The 23,506-nt window shown below is 48.0% G+C and overlaps 1 long non-coding RNA gene across 1 annotated transcript; it reads right to left on the minus strand.

Moving 5' to 3' along the window:
- Nucleotides 1-3,490: 3,490 nt before the first annotated feature.
- On the minus strand, nucleotides 3,491-5,825 carry LOC307209135. The gene is made up of 3 exons (XR_013835325.1): nucleotides 5,520-5,825; nucleotides 3,919-4,026; nucleotides 3,491-3,609 (listed from the first exon to the last, which is right to left on the minus strand). It is a non-coding gene; the product is annotated as an uncharacterized lncRNA (long non-coding RNA).
- Nucleotides 5,826-23,506: the final 17,681 nt, after the last annotated feature.

Raw genomic sequence — 23,506 nt, forward strand, 5'->3', positions numbered from 1 at the left:
CCTAGCAGTTGAGAAACCACAGGTTTTGAGGGCAGGCAGGAACACGCTGCTCACTTTGAGGAGCCGGGTTCAAGATATGCCATTATATATGGCTGGGAGGAACCCTCTTGGCTTCTCAGCTCATCCTGGTGGCCTTGAAAGGTCCAAGGAGCCTCTGGCAATATGCTTGGGCCACTCAGATGGGCAGCAGAGAGTGAAGGCAATGGTTGTCTTGGGCCCTTTCAGGCATAAAGTGCTGATTGTTAGCCAAAATCCAGATGGGCTGAGGAATCAGCTGCATGCTGTACAGAATGTCGCGGACCTCAGCGGATGCCTGATGCTATCTTACGAGGGTTTTCTGTTCTGCTCCAGGTTTCAGTTGTAATAGTAAGATGTGCCGAGCAGGCAACTTTCTTCTTTTTTTTTTTTAATTATTAAGAGTTTTGTTAATACAATAGAGAAAAGACAGAATAAACAGATAATAGACAGAAAAAAAAGCAAACATAAAATTTAACATCTTGTAGTACCCATCTTTTCTTCATCCTTTGGACTTCCTCACATCTCCCGCTCTTGCGTTCCACATTTATAAAGCTTTAGCCAGCAACTTATCACCTTGTTTCAATTCTTATTATACACATTTCCAATGTTTTGTCCCTAACTTTGAATATTTTTATCTAGGTCTTAAAACCTAATTTTAACACAATATTTATTCAAAATTTATTTTTCTCATAAAGTTCACTCATTCTCATAGTCTTGTCAACTAACTTTATGGGCCCTGTTATTTTCAAATCTCTCATCCTCCTTAACACTCATATAATTTACAATGTTTTTGCAGATAGTCCTTAAATTTCTTCCAATCCTCTTCCACGTCTTGCTATCCCAGGTCTCGGATTCTGCCAGTCATTTCTGCAAGTTCCATATAGTCCATCAGTTGCATCTGCCATTCTTCCAGCGTGGGCAAATCTTGAGTTTTCCAATACTTAGCGACGAGTATCCTTGCTGCTGTTGTTGCATACATAAATAATGTTCGATCATTCTTTAACACCCTCTGGTCAACAATGCCCAAAAGGAAGGCCTCTGGATTCTTGGGAAAGGTATACCTAAATACCTTTTTCAGCTCATTATATATCATTTCCCAGAAGGCCTTAACCTTAGGGCAGGTCCACCAGAGGTGGAAGAACGTTCCTTCAGTTTCCTTACATTTCCAACACTTATTGTCTGACAGGTGATATATTTTTGCTAGCTTGACTGGGGTCAAGTACCACCTATATATCATTTTCATAATATTTTCTTTCAAGGCATTACATGCCGTAAACTTCATACCGGTGGTCCATAACTTTTCCCAGTCAGCAAACATAATATTATACCCAATGTCCTGTGCCCACTTTATCATAGCTGATTTAACCGTTTCATCCTGTGCATTCCACCTCAGCAGCAAGTTATACATTCTTGAAAGTAATTTAGTCTTAGGTTCTAACAGTTCTGTTTCCAATTTCGATTTTTCCACCTGGAATCCTAGCTTTTTATCCAATTTAAAAACCTCTTTAATCTGAGCATAGTGTAGCCAATCTCGCACTTTATCTTTTAGTCTCTCCAAACTCTGCAATCTCCAATTGTCTCCATCTCTTTCTAATATTTCCCAATACTTTGGCCATTTGACCTCCATATTGGGTTTTTTCACTGCTTTCACTTCCATAGGTGATAACCACCTCGGGGTCTTATTTTCTCGAGCAGGCAACTCTCAACCAGCCTGCAGATAAAACACAATGGGTGACTTCTGGCCAGCCCATATTCCCAAATCGTTGTGTTAGCAACTTTCTTTTGTATCTCACTGCTGCTCATAGTGGAATGAATGATGTGCACAGCCATGTGTTTCTGTTCTCCATGAGTCATAAATAAAATAAGTGGTCCTTTGATATTGCATGTATCTCCAACTTTACTCAAAGATGTGGGACATGGAGAGACAGCAGGCTTGCAAGACAGACTCTCATTCTGGCCACTCCATGTTTATTGGAGCCAAACCGCATACAATAGGAGCTGATGCTTTTAATTGGGGAGAGGTGGAAGGTTGGCTGGTTAGTCAGTTGACTGAGGCCCTTTTATTCTGGAATCTGAGTGCAAAGACTTGGAGAAACAGACTAATATGGTACGGATACATTAATACTTCCAGATGCTGACTGGGCTCATGTGATTTGTGTATGGGATTCTATTTGAACACTGCCATATACGATGCAAGAGTGTTATGCAGAATGGAGGATCTGCATTGTTTGTTTTGCCCTGTCGTATTCTTGCCTGTGTCTTCCGGAAGCTGGAGGGGCCCAGAGAGGGAAAGGAAATGCAGCTGAGCACAGAGGTCTGTTGCAAAGCATGGGATATGACCCATATAATTAAGATTTCCTCAATTTTGAGGAAAGGAAAATATGAGGTACAGTGATTTCTTTTGTGATCAAGATACAGTAATTACACAGGAGCCAAAATAGAATACAGACCGCAACTTCATTTTTAAATTTTATTGAAAGAAATCATTGATGCTTAAGGTACAACAAATAATACAAACTATTATTTTCGCATTATTACTGCACGCAAAACCAGCAGTGAGTTTAACTATTATTATTGAACTCTATCATGGTTGGCCACCTAGAACTCCAACCAGTCCAAACTACTTAAAACTTTGCTACGTTCCAGTCACATGGCAATGTTGAGGAAAGAGAACAGAGAACATTTGAGTTCTCCAACCAAGGAGAGGTTGGGAAGAACGGGGTTCCATGAGCTCCAGGAAGAGAGGAATTGTCACCATCCCTAGCACAGGCTATTGTATTTGATAACATCTTCTGTGATTTGCCAAGTTCAAGCAGGGAAGGGGAGTGATAAAGAGATCCACAAATCCTATGACAGTGCAAATCACTGCTTGGTACATGTCCATCAACTCTCCAAGAAATGACCCGTTCCACCCCAATAACTAAGTCAATTATGCACTTTTGCAAGTGGAACTTACTTTTCAAAATATCAGACAGTGAAGGAGTGCATAAATGAGTGAGCACAAATGAGTGGTCCTCCTCTCGGGAGCAGAAAGGAGAAATGAACTGAATGCATGTTTGATTAACAAGTATGGATAGCCAAATTGGGGGGTTTCCTGTGCTCATGGAGGCTTCCCAATGCACTTAGGGAGCTGGAAAATCATCGGTCTAAGATATATGGCAGCTCTCCACAAATACAGAAGACTCCCCTGGTCACACAGTCAGCCACCATTTTGTGGAGGATGGTGAGGCTGTTGGGTGTGGAACATCCCCTGAATGTGATTTTTGGACGTGGCATCAGAATATTTGTGTGGGGCTTTCGTCTGTCATTTGAATTGCAATGGCAGGAGGAAGATCTGGCCTCCATTGAAAGGAAATGATATGAAACGTTCTAATATTATGTCTATCAAAGGAGAAAGATTGGTTACCCACCCTTTTACATGGATAGGCGAAAACAACTTTAGAATAGAATAGTAAGATCATTCAAAACATAAGTCGCTATTACAGCATGATACTTTCTTTTTATCTCCCGATGTCACCTCTGTCCCACAGAGTTTTTTCGAACTGTCTTCACCACATTCTTTGACGTAATTAGTCAATTTGCCATTTTGTCCTGGAGAGAGATAGATAAGTACTTAGGTTGATACCAACTAGTGAATGAAGAGAATTTTACTGAATTAGTCCATAGTCCATATCTAGAGAGAGAAAAGCTTTCCCCACATTTTAAACTTCATTTAAAAATATGCACTTTAATAGAATTTTGAATTTATTTTGCTAAAACTACTAAAATGTCAACATTAAAATAAAATGAACATTTATGAAAGATACATGTCCAATTTTTTATTTTTAGTTTTAAACTTATATCTCAGGTTATTCTAGCCCCAGCATAGAAAAAGGAAGATGGTTGACTGGAAAGACTTACCTGAAAATGTTTCTATCTTCAGGCAGAATGGTCCCATACATGTCTTCTCCTTCGGTTCGCATGGCTTGCCAGGCCCCTTTGAAGAGCACAGTCTGCATTTCACAGCGTCTGTTGTAACAGGCAGCATTTCGTTTGTGAAGGGACCAATCAATATTCAATGTCCAACTAAACTTGCATCTCTGTGTATAGATTAAGAGATGGAAATTGTTTGTGGCAAGCTCCTGTGCACCTTCCACCTAGACAACTAGACCCTCTTTTCCAAAGATAGCACAATCTGTCCTGCAACTTGCAGTGGTCATGTTTTCATCAGGAGGCAGGAGAAAAGCAGCTCCCTTTGCGTGGACAGGCGGAGTCCCCAGATCCCGCGCGGTCCCCCCGTCATGTGGAATAACGACTCAAGACAACATGCTATGGGATTAAATTGGCCACAACTTTATTAAATTTCAAATGTGGGTAGACCTTGGCTCAGGCATTGGGCGTTCTCCCTCCCCAGTCCCCAGCCAGGGACCTAGGGAGCATCAGGGTTATCCAGTGTGTGTGTGGGGGGGGATGGGCCGGCTCTGGAGAACATATGTTCAAGCAGAGATAGCTGCCCCTGTTACGCCGCCGCCGCAGGGGAGAGCAATGACGACCTTTCGGCGTACGGTCAAAGCCTCCCTTCAGAAAACCCCTTTAATGGGGAACCCTGGTATCGCCACCGCAAAGAGGAAGATGGACTAAAGGATTCCGCCCAAGGCCTGATACCGCCACCTGAGACCGCAATGAGGATTCCCAGGTAAGATCCTCCATCTATTGTGTGGGCAGGTAATCCCTCCCCTACCTGGCCTGGTCTCCTTGGCAACACTTCCCCCAGGTGGGATTGGACAACTGACTGAGGTAGGCGGAGACCTCCAGGTATCCCACGTGAGGGAAGGCAAAGCCAAGCCTATGCTGTTGGAGCCGCTCCAGATCTAGGGGCTGTACGCGTCCACGCAAAGGGTGCCCCCCGTTTTAAGTGGGGAGCGGTCATTCACAGGTAAAAGGGAAATTGAACTCTCCCCTGAAATGGGCTCCAAGGTACAGGATTTCACCTTAAGAACTGGATCTGCTGAATCGGAACAATCATCAGTAGGGTTTTCTGTGGTTTGATGTGCTTAGATTCAGCCACAAACAGTAGGTTTTCCTTGGGAAAGTGGTGAGGCTAATGGAAAACCGCCTGGCTCTTTCCTCCAAAGCACAGGATGAGCAGCAATGTGCATGAGCCCTGAATCTACCCAGCTATACACATACAGCAAGAGGTGGGTGACGTGATTCACTTCTACAAACACAGGGAGCTGCCCTGTCTATTTTGCCCCATTATCAGGATGCTCCACTCTCTTCTCACTGAAATGTTCACCAGGCGATGATAGGTAGGAGATTAACTAGGGGCTTTCTCAATGGAAGGCATGTGTTCCAACACTGAACTATCACGTCCCCAATTTAGGAGGCATGTATTCCACTCTTGCCCCAAAGTACATCCCCACCAGTTGCTCCTAGATTTTACCTATACTTTTATCTATGTAAAGCAGTGTCTTATTCTTGTTTTACCTATTTTGGGATGGGGAATGGGGGGCAATACTTACCACCAGTCCTGAGCAAAAGCAGAACACAGAATGTAAGTAGCCAGACCTGAAGCAGACGTGGCCTTCGATTACCAAGAAACAAGCTCTGCTCCATTGGAATGCCTTTTGTATGGAGAGACAGCTTTCGAAGGCTAGCAGCTGAGGAATCACAGGCTATCAGGCAGACAAGAACACACTGTGCAGTTTGAGGTGCCTAGTTCAAGACATCCATTATATAAAGCCAAAAGGAACCTTCTTGGCTTTTTGCCTCATCCTGGTGGCCTTGAAAGGTCCCAGGAGCCTCTGGCAATATCCTGGGTTGACAGTGAAGAATAGGAAGGATGAAGGCAGTGGTTGCCTTGGGCCATTTCAGGCACAAAGTGCTGGTTGTTAGGAGAAATCCAAATGGGCTGAGGGATCAGCTAAATGCTGCCCAGAACGTCCCAGATCTCATCTTTTGTGGAAGAATTGCTTGCTCCTTTCATTGGGTTCCCTGTTCAGCTCTGGGTTTCAAGTGTAACACGAAGATGTTTTGAGGAACCAATACTCAAGTAGCCTGCATACTGGCTTGATCATCCATGCTGCTAAAAAGTTCTGTTAGAAGGAGCTCACTTTTTTATTCTGTTGCTGCTCACAGCAGTATGAAGGGTGTGCACAAGTATGTTTCTCTGTCCACCTTCTGTGAGTGATACATGGTGAAGGAATGATCACCGGGTGGGAAGCACACTTCCACCTGCAGACAAGCCTCAGCTGTCTGACCACGTGACCTTCAGCTGTGGAGCACACTTCCACTGGCAGACAATGACCGCTCCCCACTTAAAACGGGGGGCGCCCTTTGCGGGGACGCGTGCAGCCCTGGATCTGGAGTGGCCCCATCAGCATAGGCTTTGCCTTCCCTCAGGTGGGATACCTGGAGGTCCCCGCCTACCCCAGTGAGTTGTCCAATCCCACCTGGGGGAAGCGTTGCCAGGGAAACCAGGCCAGGTAGGGGGAGGGATTACCTGCCCACACAATAGAGGGTGGATCTTAATTGTTAATCCTCACTTGGCTCCAGAGCTTCTCCCACCCTACCCACCCTCAGTTAATGCTTTCTTTTGCAGGTTATCTTTTCTTCATAGGTTTTGCAGGTTAACCTTTCTCCACAGGTATGCGGGCGCTGCTACGATAAGGTCGCTGTTAAAGGGCCGGAAAGGAATTTCCCTGCATTGGCAGGTTTCGCCTTTCCCGTAGCAAAACGTCACAACTTTGGCGGTATCAGGCCTTGGGCGGAATCCTTTAGTCCATCTTCCTCTTTGCGGCGGCGATACCAGGGTTCCCCGTTAAAGGGGTTTTTGAAGGGAGGCTTTGGCCGTACGCCGAAAGGTCGTCATTGCTCTCCCCTGCGGCGGCGTAACGGGGGCGGCTATCTCTGCTTGAACATATGTTCTCCAGAGCCGGCCCATCCCCCCCACACACACTGGATAACCCTGATGCTCCCTAGGTCCCCGGCTGGGGACTAGGGAGGGAGAACGCCCAATGCCTGAGCCAAGGTCTACCCACATTTGAAATTTAATAAAGTTGTGGCCAATTTAATCCCATAGCACGTTGTCTAGAGTCGTTATTCCACATGACGGGGGGGACCACTCGGGATCTGGGGACTCCGCCTGTCCACGCAAAGCCACAGCTGTCTGAACATCATGCCCTCTATCTAACCTTTGCTCTCTTAGTGGTCTGTTGTGCCCTGTCTGTGCCCTTTGTCTCCTTCGTCATACATGGTTCAAGGGGAAAATGACCCGGTGGAGACAGGTGCCAAAATAACTTTGTACCACCCCTCGATCTCAGGATTGGAAGATGTGTAAAGGTCACAGTCCAAAATCTATCTAACTGGTTTTGCATATTGTGCTAATAAATAGAGCTTCGGCAGAGCTAGCTGGCAGCTTGCTTATGCACAGCTCACCTGCATTACCAACTCCTGCCTCGTGTCCTTCACTTCCCTTGGTCCTTTAATATTGCATCCATCTTAGACCACGTTCAAAGACATAGGACCCGGAAATCAAAGCAGGTGAGCCCATGTTATACATTTGCCTCCTGATGGATTTTTGTGGCTCCACAGCATTGGTTATAGATGCCAGTTTAACAAGTTATCAGTAGGTTTGTGTGGTAAAGTATCAATTTACCACCATCAGCTGAAGGGCAAGTTTTGCTACCACTGTTCCCAAGTGCAGTGATTGCCTTTCCTCTGATTGGAATGAATGATGACTCTTCACGTGCAGATAGAAAAATCTGGTAATAACTAGTAGCAACTGGTCAGCTTCTGAAAAACAATGGTTGCTTGGCTTGAGAAACCAGCTTCAACATAGCCATTATATAAAACCAATAGGAACCTTATTAGCATCTCAGGGCACCTGATCCTGACGGGGTTGGTGGGTACCAGAAGCCTCTGGCAACATGCTGGGGTGTCTGAGGAACAACAATGATGTGGGGAGTGTAGGTTGTTGGTTTCTGCTCTCTTCACTGTGCAGCGAAATGCTTGTCACAAGACAGGTGTTTACATTCCACAGTCAGTTGCTGTTGGGTTTTCTCACGGGAAAGGAGACTGGATGTGACGTACACTGGTTTCCTGTTTTTCACTGTTCTCGTAGTTGTTCTCTCCGTGCTTTAGAGGAGAGAGGATGCTTTCTCTGCTCCGGCAGAAGCAAGATGTTTTTCTGTAATCTACCAGCTTTGAAGTGTAAATAAAGTAATATAGAGTATGTGGCACGTACTCCTCATCATTCCGCTGTGCTTGGGACACTGCACATTCAACATTTTTGGGTATCGGGCCCAGAAAGACGCAGTCATCTGAATGCCGGCAAAAGGATCGGAATGCAGAGGGACGGATCGGACGGTATCTGCTCTGCGCGTCAAGATGATTGATGAGGTATGTGCTCATGCTCCAGGCAGCCTGCCAGCTTCTAATTAATGGCTTTATGGCTGGACTCTGAACTTTTATGGCCGTTTTGCCGGGCACAGGCAAAGGCTCAAAGGAACAAGCTCCTATGCTGGGGAAAACCGAAAGTAACTTTTAAAAGTGCTTTTGGAATGAAGCAGCTGCAGCAGTGACGCAGCATGATTTAAAGCAGCAGAGATGACACAGAAGGCTAATGCCAGAGTCATGATGGCCCTTCAGGATGCTTGTGGGATTCCTAAGCTCAATAAGAAAAACTACGCGGACTGGGTTCTTTATGCAGAGGCTATTCTGCGGAAAGAGGGTCTGTTTGAAGTTATTACAGACACCCCCCCAGCTCCAGTTACAGATGCATGGGAAGCTAAAGATTCCAAAGCAAGGGGAACTCTTACACTGATAGTATCCCCAGAAGAGCTCTGTCTATTGCGTGATAAGACCTCAGCCAGACAAATTTGGGACGCTTTGAGAGAGGCTCACTTGAGGACAGAAGCTGGATCCACTATGTTTTACTTTACCAAGCTGCATAATATGGCTCTTGCTGAAGGTGGAGATGTGCGTACACATCTGATGGAGATGCAGAATCTGAGACATGAGCTGCAACAGAGACGACCCAACTTTCCAGAGGCTGTGTATTCCTTCATGATACTACAATCTTTGGGTTCAGGTTGGGAGTCTGTTGCCACTCAGATTGCTGTACAGCCAACTGCTCAACTGTCAGTGGACTATGTTACTGCCGTGATTCTGAATGAAGCAGACCGCCGGGGTGCTAGCTGCATGGGCAAGGGGGAGTCTTCACAGACGTCATCCCATAGTGCAGTGGAACCACCAGATGGCGCCAAAGCTTTGAAGGCAGTGAAATGCTACTCGTGTGGACGTCTAGGCCATATGAAGAGGGAATGCAAATATCCCAGGGCCAAGACAGAGCAGCGCAGCGAAAGCTCATCGTGTGGAAAAGGCCGAGGCAAAGGCAGAGGTCCAGTGTCCAGGACAACGCAGCACAAGGCAATGGTCTCACGCTTCACTCCAAAGGTTGCAAAGGTCCAGAAGACGTCTAGATCTTTCTTCGTTGTTGATTCAGCGGCGACCCATCACATGTGCAACGATAAGCGACTGTTCGTGTCTTTTACACCGCAGGAAGGTGCGATTCACCAGGCGGATGACCACACAATCCCCAGTAAAGGCTACGGAACTGTTGTTCTTCACAGTTTGGACTTATTGATACAGGATGTGCTTTATGTACCGGATGCCAAACATAATCTGCTCAGCGTAGGACAGCTGGATGAGCGGAAAATTGACGTTTCCTTTAAGAACAAAAGGTGCATCATCACAAAGAAAAATGATTATGTATTGCATGCTGAATATGTTGATCGTTTGTATGTTTTGTATTATGATGATGTTGTGCAGGATGAAACTTGTTGCATTGCAGGTTCTAACAAAAGTTTGCATGCAGAATGTATTCATGATTTTCTTCGAAAATTTGGTCATTTGAATTTTGAGGCAGTATCTAAAATGCCTGCCTTGGTTGAAGGTATGACTATTAAACCCTGCAGGTACCACATGAAGTGCAAGGCATGCGCAGCAAACAAGGTGAAAATGGCTGCGAAAGGTAAGGTGTCTAGTAGGCAAGCTACAGAACCATACCAGATTGTTCATGTTGATTTGGTTGGACCACTAGCGCCCTCTTTGGGTGGAAACAGGTACTTCATGGTTCTCATTGATGCATTTTCCAGGTATATTTATGTGTACAATCTCAAGCAGAAATCAGAGGCTTTTCCAAGGTTCAAGGAATTCTGTGCTTGGTTGGAAAATGTGCATGGTAAGAAGATAAAGATTCTTTTCACTGATCGCGGGGGGGGGAATTCACTTCTCAGCAGTTTGAAGCTTTTCTGTCTGAGAAAGGAATTCAACATGATTTGTCTAGTCCTCGCTCGCCATGGCAGAATGGACTTTGCGAAAGGGCAAATCAAACATTGCTTCAAGGGTTAAAAACCTTGCTGCATGATGCCAATCTTCCAGAGAGTTATTGGGCCGAATCTCTCTCGTGTTTTGTTTACAGTTATAATCGCAGGTTATCTTCAGCGATTGGTTGTACCCCCTATGAGAAGATGTTTGGCAAGAAGCCATACATCAAACACATGAAAATTTTTGGTTCTGACATGTGGGTTCACTCACCACAAAGCTCCAAGTTAGACAAGCGTGGATTGCATGGTATCTTTCTAGGTTATCAGAAAGGTTCTTACAGAATAATGATGACTGACTCTAAGACAATTAAGCTCACAAGAAGTGTTGAGTACAATGCCAAGTGGGGGGAGAATGTGGGAATTTTCCAATGTTATCCTGATGACAGTGATGAGACTGAGGATAGTCAAAAGCAACCGCAACAACCCACACCCACTGATGAAGGTTCTGATTCTGAGTCTGAAGCTGAATCGGGTGATTCAGAGGATTTCAAGAGTGCGAAAGCCTCTATACGACCCTCTGAAAGCTCTGATCAAGAATTGGAAGAACCATTGTTCACAATAGGTCACTTTTCTCCTAAGAAGGAAGAGGAGAGTGTTGAAGACCTAAGGCTAATTTGCAGGTCACAGAGAGCCACAAAAGGCAGACTTCCAAAGAGATTTGCTGATGAGTTTGCCAAGATAGCAGTAACAGCTGTTAAAAGCTCCAAGAAGGTATTTGAACTTTCAAGTTTCCAAGAAATCCAGGATTTGGATTCAAAGGAAGCTGAGCCATGTTTAAATGCCATGAAGGCTGAGCTTGATTCCTTAGAAAGGAACAAAACATGGGACCTAGTTCCAGTAGTTCCAGGAATGAAACTGCTTGGAAGCAAATGGGTCTTCAAAGCGAAGACGGATCAAAATGGCAAGATAGTCAGACACAAAGCCAGATTGGTAGCCAGAGGTTTTGCACAGGTACCAGGTGAAGACTATCACGAGACCTACTCACCCACAGCGAGGTATGAGAGCATTAGGCTTATGCTCAAGCTAGCTGCAGAGGAGAATCTACACATTAGTCACCATGATGTGAATACAGCTTTTCTGTACGGATCTCTAGATGAATCACTTTATATGCTTCCACCTGATGGCGTACAGGTAAAACAGGGATTTGTTTGCGCTCTGAAGAAGTCCCTTTATGGTCTCAAACAAAGTGCACGGTGTTGGCACACAAAACTCACTGAAGTATTGTTTTCTCTAGGTTTTCAGCAAGGGAAAGCTGATCCATCTGTATTTGTCAAAGAGGAGGGGCAAAAGAAACTGTATTGTTTGTTTTATGTTGATGATATTTTATTCTTTTGGGAAGATGTCACAATGTACAATAACGCCCTAGCTCAACTGAAAGAGCACTTTGACATGAAAGATCTTGGTGAGGTAAACAACTACCTATCTCTGGAAATAGAGAGAGATCAAGATGGTAACATTCTAGTACACCAGTCACGGAAAATTGCTGATGTGTTAAGCAAACTAAACCTGATGGATGCTAACCCTGTAGACACACCGATGACAACAGGTTATCAGGTAGATGACACTGAAGAAGCATTTTCTGACACTACACTGTACAGAAGTGTGCTAGGCAAGCTAAACTTCATTGCCAGATGTTCAAGACCAGACATTGCTGTTAGCTGTAATTTGCTAAGCAGACAAGTCAACAATCCTACTGTTAAGGATTGGAAAGCTCTGAAACGCATAGCGCGCTATTTGAAAGGCACTATGCATTACAGACTGAGATTTAACAATCAGAAGTCTGGTGGTCTTGAGATATTTGCAGATGCAAGTTTTGGAAGTGACACTACAGACAGGAAAAGTACGTCTGGAGTTTGCTATATGTACAATCAGGGTCTATTTGATTGGTCATGCAAGAAGCAAACAACAGTTAGCTTAAGTACTTGTGAAGCTGAACTGAATGCACTGTCTTATTCACTTAAGGATTGTGAATGGTTGTTACAATTGTGTAAAGACATGAAAATTCCTGTCAAATGTCCAATCCAGGTTTACCAGGACAACAAAGCATGTTTGGCTTTGCTGAATTCTGAAGGTTGTAAGCAAAGCACGAAGCACTTGCAATTGAAGGTGCAACATGCTAGGGAACGTATTCAGAAGGGACTCGTAACGGTGTCCTATATGCCAGGTAATGAAATTCCTGCTGATGTATTGTCCAAGATTGTATCAAGGGATCAACACTGTACCTATGTGCAGAAGTTGGGTTTGTACTGATATTGTACGAACACACTGCCCAGTGATGTTCTCAGAAAGGGGGAGGATGTTGGTTTCTGCTCTCTTCACTGTGCAGCGAAATGCTTGTCACAAGACAGGTATTTACATTCCACAGTCAGTTGCTGTTGGGTTTTCTCACGGGAAAGGAGACTGGATGTGACGTACACTGGTTTCCTGTTTTTCACTGTTCTCGTAGTTGTTCTCTCCGTGCTTTAGAGGAGAGAGGATGCTTTCTCTGCTCTGGCAGAAGCAAGATGTTTTTCTGTAATCTACCAGCTTTGAAGTGTAAATAAAGTAATATAGAGTATGTGGCACGTACTCCTCATCATTCCGCTGTGCTTGGGACACTGCACATTCAACATAGCTACCTCTCTGACAGGAAGGTAAACAGCGTTTCCATGTGCTGCTCTGGTTTTGGTGTTCTGTTGCACCAGAAGTGGCTTAGTCGTGCTGGCCACATGACCCAGAAAAACTATGGACAAACGCCGGCTCCCTCGGCCTGTAAAGAAATATGTGCGCCACAACCCCAGATTTGTCTGCGACTGGATTTAACTGTCAGGGATCCTTTACCTTTACTATTATTTAAGGCTAGGAGGAACCTTCTTGGCTTCTTCTCTCATGCTGGTAAGCTTGAACGGTGCAAAGGTAAAAGGTAAAGGACCCCTGGACAGTTAAGTGCAGTCAAAGGCAGCTATGAGGTGCAGCGCTCATCTCTCTTTCAGGCCGAGAGAGCCGGCGTTTGTCCCCAGACAGCTTTCCGGGTCATGTGGCCTGCATGATTAAACTGCTTCTGGTGCAACAGGACACCGTGGAGCGCATGGAACACTGTTTACCTGCCCGCTACAGCGGAAACTATTTATCTACTTGCACTAGCGTGCTTTCGAATTGCTAGGTTGGCAGGAGCTGGGACAGAGCAACAGGAGCTCACCCTATTGGCAAACCCAAGAGGCTCCATGGTTTAGACCACAGCACTACCGCATGAAGCCTCTGTGAATATGCTTGGGTGGCCCTGAAGAGGAACAGGGATGCGGGTAGTAATTCCTTAAGGTGTTAGGTGCATAATGTACTGATTTTTCAGAAAAATCGAAATGGGCTATACAGAATGTCCCAGGCTTCTATGAGCACCTGATGCCAGAGTAGATTTTCCCTCAGCCATTCAGGGCCTAGGGGCATATTTCCCCAGAACTAAAGTGTGTATGTGAATCCCCCTTGTGCCACAATAGTACGTTTTTGCTGTTCCCAGTGGTCCCATAAACCTAAGGAATAATAAAATACTTCCTTCTAAAAAATTGTTAATCACTTTATCTTGCCCAGGGAAATCCAAATCTTGGTAAGTGTTTCTTGTGTTTAGTCAATCAGCTACAAATTCACCTAACCATAGTATCGGCTAGTCCACATCTTACCAACTTCTCCTCAAAACTATCACTGAGGACTTTGTTTGTTTTCCATACTCTGTGCATTGGTATAGAGACAACTATGACCATTAGTAATTCCCTCCAGCTGCTTCCTTCTTTTGTTTTCTTGCCCTTTAGTAGGTTTCTCAGTTTCCTGTGCTTCCATAAAGCACCAGCACCCCACACCAGTTGTACTTTCTCATTAAAATTCCCTCAGTCTTGAGGAAAGGAAAAGATAAGGTACAGTGATTTCTTTTGTGTTCGAGTTACAATAATTACACAGGTAGCAAAATAGAATACAGACCACAAGTTCACTTACAAACTTTATTGAAAGAAAGCATTGAAGCATCCAATAAAACAATATCACAAGGTCTTATTCTTACGTTATTCTGCATGCACAACTAGCAGTAATTTTAACTATTATTATTTAACTCTATCTTGATTGGCCACCTAGAACTCCCACCAGTCCAAACTACTTAAAAGCTTTGCTACGTTCCACTTGCATTGCAATGTTCAGGAAGGACAACAGAGAACAAACTCTCTCTGCCCAAGAAGCCTTGGAGCAGCAGGGTTCCATGAGCTCCAGGAAGAGAGGAATTTAGAATCTGATGGACAGGGCCCAGGAGAAGCTCCAGCTCCTTACCTGACCATCCTGCCCGTGAGTATAGGATGAGATGCTTTAACAAGGCAATTAAGGGCTGGCCAGTCAGGACTGCTCCCAGATTTAGGTTGCCTGCTGTTCTGCAAAATGTAAAATCACAGCCTAGGGATGGGATTTGTTGCTTTCCTATGCATGTTTAGAGATCACAGAGTTTTGAGTGCAAGATTGAGAGCAGTGAGGGAGGATATTGGTGTGAAAAGAGGTTTTTCAAAAATTGGTGCCCTAATCTGAAACAAAACATTGCTATCGGTTGGTGTAGATGCTTCTGCTCCAGAGCATGGAAGCACCACCCAAGTTTGTACTTGTATTTGCTTTCAATGAACCATATGTGGTCTCAGTGGCCGCTCCCAGTCACCAGTCTAGCTGCTGCATTCTGGCTTAGTTGTAGTTTCTGGGTCACCTTAAAAGGTACCCCCACATAGAGCACATTGCAGTAGTCCAAGCGAGAGATAACCATAGCATGCACCACTCTGGTGAGGCAGTCTGCGGGCAGGTAGGGTCTCAGCTTGCGTACCAGATGGAGCTGATAAACAGCTGCCATGGACATAGAATTGATCTGCGCCTCCATGGACAGCTGTGAGTACAAAATGACTCCCAGGCTGCGCACCTAGTTCTTTAGGGACACAGTTACCCCATTCAGGACCAGGGAGTCCTCCACACCTGCCCGTCTCCGGTCCACCCAAAACAGTACTTCTGTCTTGTCAGGATTCAACCTCAATCCATTAGCCGCCATCCATCCTGGAACCGCCTCCAGACACACAGGATGTTCACCGTCTTCACTGGTTCTGATTTGAAAGAGAGGTAGAGCTGGGTATCATCCACATATTGATGGACAAACCCACAGCCCAAACCCCCTGATGATCTCTCCCAGCGGCTGCATGTAGATGTTGAAAAGCATGGGGGAGAGGATAAAACCCTGAGGCACCCCACAAGTGAGAGCCCAGGGGTCTGAACACTCATTACCCACCACCACTTTCTGAAAACGGCCGAGGAGGAAGGAGTGGAGCCACTGTATGACAGTGCCTTCAGCTCCCAACCCATCTAGACAGTCCAGAAGGATATTATGGTCGATGTATCAAACGCCACTGAGAGATCCAGCAGAACTAGGAAACAGCTCTCACCATTGTCCCTAGCCCACCGGAGATCATCGACCAGTGCGACCAAGGCAGTTTCAGTCCCATGATGATGATGATGAATTCCGAGTGGAAGGGATCCAAATGGTCTGCTTCTTCAAGGCGAGCCTGGAGTTGTTCAGCAACCACTTGCTCAATCACCTTGCCCAAGATTTGAGACTGGGCAATTGTTGGCCATATTGGCCGCATCTAAAGATGGTTTTTTATGAAGCAGTTTGATAGCCGCCTCTTTTAGCGGGTCTGGGAAGGCTCACTCACAGAGAGAAGCATTCACCACCCCACGAAGCCCATCACCCAGCCCTTCCCAGCTAGCTTTTATTAGCCAGGATAGACAAGGATCAAGGAGGCAGGTGGTTGGTTTCACTTGTCCAAGCAGCCTGTCCACATCCTCGGGGGTAACAGATTGGAATTGATCCCACGCAAATTGACTAGACAGGACTCTAGCACTCTCCTGCCCTGGCACCTGCTCCTACGGTGGAGTCTAACTCTTCCTGAATCTGAGGGACTTTATCTGCAAAAAACTTTGCAAAATCATTGCAGGAGATCATGTGGCCCATACTGGGTCCTGATGAAACAGAATGGGTGACTGCTGGCCAGCCCATATTCCCGAATCGTTGCGTTAGCAGCTTTCATTTGTACAGCGTAATGAATGGTATGCACAGCCATGTGTTTCTGCCAGTCTTCCATGAGTGATATATAAGTGATCCTTTAATTTTGCATTTATTTTGCATGTATGTTTACCTGGGGGACGGGGATTTTGTGTGTATGTGTTATTCTTAGTATTAACTAATGAGACCTATAATGGAAGGAGTGTGTTTGCAAGGGTTTGGGGTATGCAGGCCTCCATCAGAGACAGTTTGGATGATATGCAGGCACTGAGTGGATTTCTGTGCAACCATTTTGACCTTGCCCCAGACACTCCCACAGCTTGTAAATTGGACGAATTAAATTGAACCCTTTTTCCTCAAAAAGACTGCACCAGAATCCTCAGTAAAATGCTGTTTTACAATGAACCATAGAAACGAGTATTGTGTAGTGGGGGGGGGGGAGAGAACAAAAAAAAGAAATTTAGAGGGCTCCGTCTGCCACAACAGTAAGTTTTGGAATATCCCAATCACTCAGTCACCAGGATGATACAACAGGAAACCAGTCCTCTGTCCAAATGCAAAAACTGAATTCACTGGAGGATGATCTGTTAGAGCCAGCAATTTATTTTCAAGGCTGGATCTAGACGCATCAAAAAAAGCGTTTCAGGAAAACATGTTGTAAACTTCATAAAGGGAAATCACGTTGGCAAAAAGATGGGATTCCACAGCACCATCTGGTGGCACAATGTTATAAAGTATATGAAGCATTTTTTCTTTACTAATGTAGCTGAACCCCGAGTTCCCCCTGGATTCCCAAACTACGCTCTTTCTGTTCCCCTCAACGTCCAATAATGTATTTCAATGTAGAAAGAGTCCTGAATACTTTTCTGGTTAATCCGTTCTCTACACTCTTTGCAAAAGGTTTGCTGTGCTGAGACGGTCGCACCCATTTGTCCCTTGGCAGAAAAAGAAACAGGCAACAAATAGCAGTAGTAGCTTAACTTATGGTAAGGAAGATGTTGCTCATGTTTGAAGAATCAGGTTCAATGCAGCCATTGTATACGGCCAGGGGGCATCTCAGCTCACCTGATCCTGGTGGGTTTGGAAAGTGCATGAGGCTTTCAGCAATATGCTGGGGTATCTCTGAAATGCAAGGGGGATGAGGGCACTGGTTCTCTTCGGCTATTTGGTGTACTGGTATACTGATTGTTAGCTGAAATCCTAATGGGCGGAGGGACCAATGTGGAACACAGTGTCCTAGACCTCCATGCCCACCTGATACAGTGGTACCTCGGGTTACATACTGTCAGAGCTGCCTCCAGGTCCCAGCTCACAGAGGACCAACGCTAGGCTGTAGTTATGTACAAAAGTCTTTATTGAGATTCAGTCTCCTTTTTAAAGCCGCAGCGTGCAGCTCTACGTCCCGACCTTAGACCGGCGAAGTCCTGTCTGAGTCTCCTCCCCCTCCACACCAGTTTAAGACTCTCGCTTTGCTCCACCTCTTCCTAAATTCCTTTCTCCTCTGGGCCCTCCTGCCCGCTAGGGTCTCATCCTTCCTGGACTCCTCTGACGCTGACCCTGACGATTCTTGCCCCTCCTTCCGGCGGGCTTTAGGACCTGGTTCCCTATCCGGGCTACCTTCTGTGCCGCTCGCCTGTACCTTTGAACTTGGCGCGCGCGCCCAGCCTGCAACTTTCCTCTTAACCGTTAACTCGCTCTCCGATGGAGGCGTGGTCCACCCTGACTCATCTTCTCTCGCTGGTGGTGCATATGTGGGCTCTGATACCTGGGACTCCTCCCCCCCACTACGCTCTGGTGGGGAAGCTGGTCCTGATTTGCAACTGCTGCTCTGGGAGTCCCCGCTGGCCCCTTGCTTCTGGGGTGTCCCCCTTGGGTCGCCCCTTGCCCTGCCCATCGGCGCCCCCTTCTGTGAATCTTCCGATTCGCTGGAGAGGCTCATGGAATCTATCGGGCTGCTGTCATATTCTCCTACGCTGCCCTCGGATTGCTCCCCCTCGCTTTCCATCTCCTCTCCTCCCTGCGCTCCCGCTGAGTCCCTGACATCCATCCCCCCCTCGAAGCCCCCCCTTCCCCCCTCCCCCTCTTCTGGCGTGGGTTCCGGGTGCTCCAATGCTATGGGGGTGCATGCCGGATACCGGTCTTCCCCCCTGGCATGCTGCCAGTCCGTGACGGGTACATCGACGTCGCTCTCCTCCGCTTCCATCTCGTTGCCGGCGTGCTCGAAACCAGGATCCTCCCCCAACCCGTCCATGCCCCCTTGTTCCCCCATTTCCTCTGGGTAGTCTGCGTGCCAGGGCCCTCTGAGCAGTCTCCTGCGCCACTCCTCCTCGGGTTGAGTGTCCCACCAATAAGAGCGCTCCGCACCCAAGTCTGAGACCGACCCCTCCAGCGAGGTAGTCTCTGGAACCGTCTCCTCAGCCGAGGAGAACCCCTGAAACGTACTGGCTGAGAGTGTGGGGGTGAAAAGATATTCATCAAAATAATCCTCCGGCATGGGCCTGTGTGGGAAGAGTGCGTGGAACTCGTCTTTGAGGTAGTGCTCCTCCACCGCATAGTATGGCACCCAGCTGTTGGCGCTGGCCGGGGCACCTTCCCTTGCGATGAGATATTCGACGCCCTCTTCCCCCCATCTCGAGTCCAAAATCTCCGTCACCTCGTTGAGTGGCCCCGCCCTCGGCGACCCCCCTGTCATGGGTGCATCTCTAAGCGGACTGGGAGCTGTTCCTGGCTCCTGAAACCTGTGAGGTGCCTTGTAGGGCGTTAGCACTGATCTATGAAAGACCGGGTGCATTCTGGAACCCTCCGGTAGTGTCAAACGGAAAGCCACTGGGTTGATCTGTGCCTCGACTAGGTAAGGGCCCAACTGCTTGTGTCCTAGCTTCTTCTTAGCTAAGGATCTGGCCGGCACTGCCTGGGCCGCTAACCAGACCCAGTCCCCTACCCGTATGTCCTCCCCCACTCTTCTGTGTTTGTCTGCTTGCATCTTGTATACGTGTTTTGCTAGGTCTAACTGTCTACGGAGCTGTTCATGGACCTCCTGTAACTCCTCTGCCAATGCCTCTGCTCCCTGTGGCTCCCCCTCCCCCTCTTTCTCTAAGCCCGGGAAGGTCCTGGGATGTCGCCCGTGGTTGGCAAAAAACGGTGTCACCCCCGTGGACACGTGTTGTGTGTTGTTGTAGGCAAACTCGGCCAGGGGCAGATAGTCCACCCAGGTCGAGGGCTGCTGGTTGGCGTAACATCTCAGGTACTGCTGCATGACGGCGTTGACCCTCTCCGCTTGTCCGTTGGTCTGCGGGTGTCTTGCCGACGCTAGGTTGACCTTGACGTTCAGGATCCCCATCAGCTTCCGCCAGAAACTCGAGATGAACTGGCGCCCCCTGTCGGACAGGATAGACCGTGGCAGGCCGTGTACCTTGAACACGTGGTCTATGAACAGCTTGGCTGTCTGTTCCGCTGTGGCCACCTTCGCGCAAGGAATGAAGTGCGCCATCTTGGTGAACATGTCGACTACCACGAGTACTGCTGTTTTGCCCCTCGAGCTGGGCAGGTCAGTGACAAAGTCCAAGGCTACCCTCTCCCACGGTTCGGACGGGGTCTGTAGCGGTTCTAACAGTCCCGCCGGCGGTCTGTGTACTGGCTTGGCCCTTTGGCAGGTGTCGCACCTCGTGACGTATTCCGCGACTTCTCCCCGCATCTTGGGCCACCAAAAGTCTCTGGCTACTAATTCCACCGTCTTTTCCTTGCCGAAATGTCCGGCGCTGGGTGCGTCGTGTAGCTGTTGCAGTACTGTCGTGCGGAGTTCATCTCCCGGTACGTAGATGGCCCCCTTGCGGAGGAGCAGTCCGTCGCGTATCTGGAACTCGTCGTCCTTTGCCGTGCCGCTGCGCACCTCCTCCATCTTGGAGCGCGCGAAGGAATCTGTTCGCAGCTCGCGCCGTATCGCTTCCAGGTCTACTGTGGCAGAAGCGCATGCCCACGCCTTGGGTGCAAAAATGTGTTTGGCCGCTACCGGTGCTGCTTCCTCCAGATACTGCGGCTTCCTGGATAGCGCATCAGCCATGACGTTGTTGTCTCCGGGGATATATTCTATCCTGAAGTCGAAATCCGCAAAGAACTCCGCCCAGCGGATGTGTCTCTGGTTCAGGAACCGCGCCGTGCGCCAGTACTCCAGGTTCTTATGGTCCGTGCGAACTTGCACCGTGTGTTTGGCTCCGATGAGGAAGTGCCGCCACGCCTTGAATGCTGCATGAATGGCCAGCAACTCTCTGTCCCAGATGGTGTAGTTCTGCTCCGACTTGCTGAGTTTCCTGGAGTAGAAAGCACACGGCCTCCAATCCCCTTGCGGGTCTCGCTGCAACAGGACTGCCCCCACGGCTCTGTCGGAGGCATCCGTCTCCACCCTCATGGGCTTGCTGGGGTTCACATGCAGCAGTTGTTCCTCGGAAGCGAAAAGACGCTTGAGTTTCTGAAAGGACTGCTCCGCCTGCTCCGTCCAGATGAACTTCTTCTTCTTGGAGCTGAGGGTGTCCGTGATGGCCGCCGTCTGCATAGCGAAACCCTTGATGAACTTGCGATAAAAGTTAGCAAAGCCGACAAACCTCTGGACCTCCTTCTGATTGCGCGGGCTCTTCCAGTCCAGTACTGATCGTACCTTGGCGCTGTCCATGGCGATTCCCTTGTCGGACAGCTTGTAGCCCAGGAAATCCACCTCCGTCATGTCGAACTGGCATTTCTCCAGCTTGGCGTAAAGCCTGTGCTCCCGTAGTCTTTGCAGGACTTCCTTGACATCTCCCTCGTGAGCCTCCTGCGATTCCGAGAAGATCAGAATGTCGTCCAGGAAGCAGACACACTTCTTGTAGAGGAGCCCCGCTAACACGTGATGCATGAAGGCTTGGAAGCAGTGGGAGCCATTTTGTAAACTGAAGGGCATAACCCTATACTCATAGGTGCCCAAGGGCGTGAACATGGCCGTCTTCCACTCGTCGCCCTCCCGCATGCGTATAAGATTGTACGCCCCTCGTAGATCCAGCTTGGTGAAGATGCGTCCCTTCCTCACCGTCGCGAGCAAGTCGTCGATCTTGGGCATCGGGAAAGCCGTGGGCTTGGTTTTCGAATTTAAAATTCTGAAATCAACTACAAGCCTCTTCTGGGGCGTGTCCTTCTTCTTCACAAAGAACACAGGACTGCCCCCCACTGCTTTGGATTCTCGGATGAATCCCCGCTTCAAATTGTGATCTATGAACTCCCTGAGCTCTTGCAGTTCGTCTTCAGACATGGAGTACAGTTTTCCGGTCGGCAGCGTTGCCCCCGGCAGGAGGTCAATCTTGCAGTCGTAGGGTCTGTGGGGAGGCAGCTTGTCCGCTTCCTTCTCGCAGAAGACCTCCAAAAACGCCTTGTACTTGTCGGGTACAGCTTGCAGCATGCCCAGTTGTAGCTGTGGGTCATCCTCTTGCCCCTCGTCCTCCTGGTTAGTCATGATGCAATGTTCTGCGCAGTAGGAGGAGCAGAAGGTCAATTTACGCTGGTACCATGCCAATGCCGGGCTGTGCCTGTCCAACCAGCTCATGCCCAACACTATGGGCGTGTCTGACAGTTGGGTGACGTTGAAGCTGATGACTTCGCGGTGATTTCCAATGCGCATCACCATTGGCGGCGTTTGCTGTACCACCTGTCCCCCCAGCAATTCTCTTCCATCGACTGTCACTACTTTCAGGGGCATCGTGGCAGGCAGGAGCGCTATGCTATGTTGCTTGATGAAATCCACCCCCATAAAGTCTGCATTGCTACCAGAGTCAATGGTAATAGGCACTTCCATGGTGAGCCCATTGGGAAGCTGGAGTGTTGCGGTGAGCTGCACCACTGGTTTGGGCGGGAGGGGGTCTGTGGGCTGTAAGATTCCTGGGGACTGCTTTACTGATTCGTCTGGCTGGGCCCCAGCGGCTCTGCTTCCAGCCAGACTTCGTCGTTTCCCTGCTGCGGTTCCCTCTGCTGAGCTGCTTCTGTTACTTTTGCTGAGGCTGCATTGTGCTTGTGGAGCCTCTGGGGGCACTCTTTTGCCATATGCTGAGCACTTTCGCAGATGTAACACTTCCTGTTCCCTCTAGGAGGCTTCACCTTGGCTGCTCCTGGTGTGAGGGCTCTGGTCGCTGACTGAGCCTTGGCACCACCTATCTCCATCGGCTCCTCTCCCCCTCCCAGTGGAGGCATGGATTGAGCGCGCGCTGAGTCTCTGGGAAAGAAAGGAGGTGCCCTTGCTGGCGTGCGTCCCCAACGCCCTTCATCTTTGCTCCAGGGACGTTCTTCCAGCCGCACACCAATCGTCAGCGCCTTCTGGACCACTTCTTGAGTGCTCCGTGGCCTCTCCCCCCTTGCGATTTCGTCTTTCACAGCCCCGTTGAGCCCCTCCCAGAACAGGTCCCTGACGGACGCTGAGTCCTTTTCCCATCCCAGCGCGTTGACCAATGCAAAAAAGCGGGAATGATATTGCCTTACAGTGGCTCTGCCTTGTTTCAGACCGTGAATCTCTTTTCTAGCGACATCCACATCTATCTCTGATAAAAAACAATCGTCCATCGCCTTAATGAAGGCTTTTGCGTTTTGGAGGGCTGGATCATTATCTCTCCACAGATTGCGCAACCACGCTTTAGCTTCTCCATGGAGATGCGTTAGTATGAAGCCTACTTTCTCCTGCTCATCTCTAAAGTCCTTCTCCAGCAACTTTAGCGCAAAAACTACGTCTGCTCTGAAGTTAGGATATTGCTGCAGACTCCCATCGAAATGCGACACCAGGCTCCCCCCTCTCTTCCTGAGCCCGATCCCTTCTGATTTGGCTGCCGGTGGCCCCTGTTTAGTCAACATTTCCAACCTGTTTTGCAGATCCTTGCAGACAGCATCTGATTCCTCTTCTCTCCTCCTTGCCGCTCGTATTTCTGCGTTAAGTTGTACCACGGCTTCTTGCAAAGCTGCCAGTCGTTCTTCTGTAGTCATCTTGTGCTGCTTTTGTGAGCTCGCGAAGCACCAATCTTCGCCCCTCGCTGCGTCCTCTCACGTTGCGAGGTTCTTTGAAATTTGAGAC

The sequence above is a fragment of the Podarcis cretensis genome, assembly GCF_951804945.1.
Source record: "Podarcis cretensis genome assembly, chromosome: 2".
NCBI classification, from domain to species: domain Eukaryota; kingdom Metazoa; phylum Chordata; class Lepidosauria; order Squamata; family Lacertidae; genus Podarcis; species Podarcis cretensis.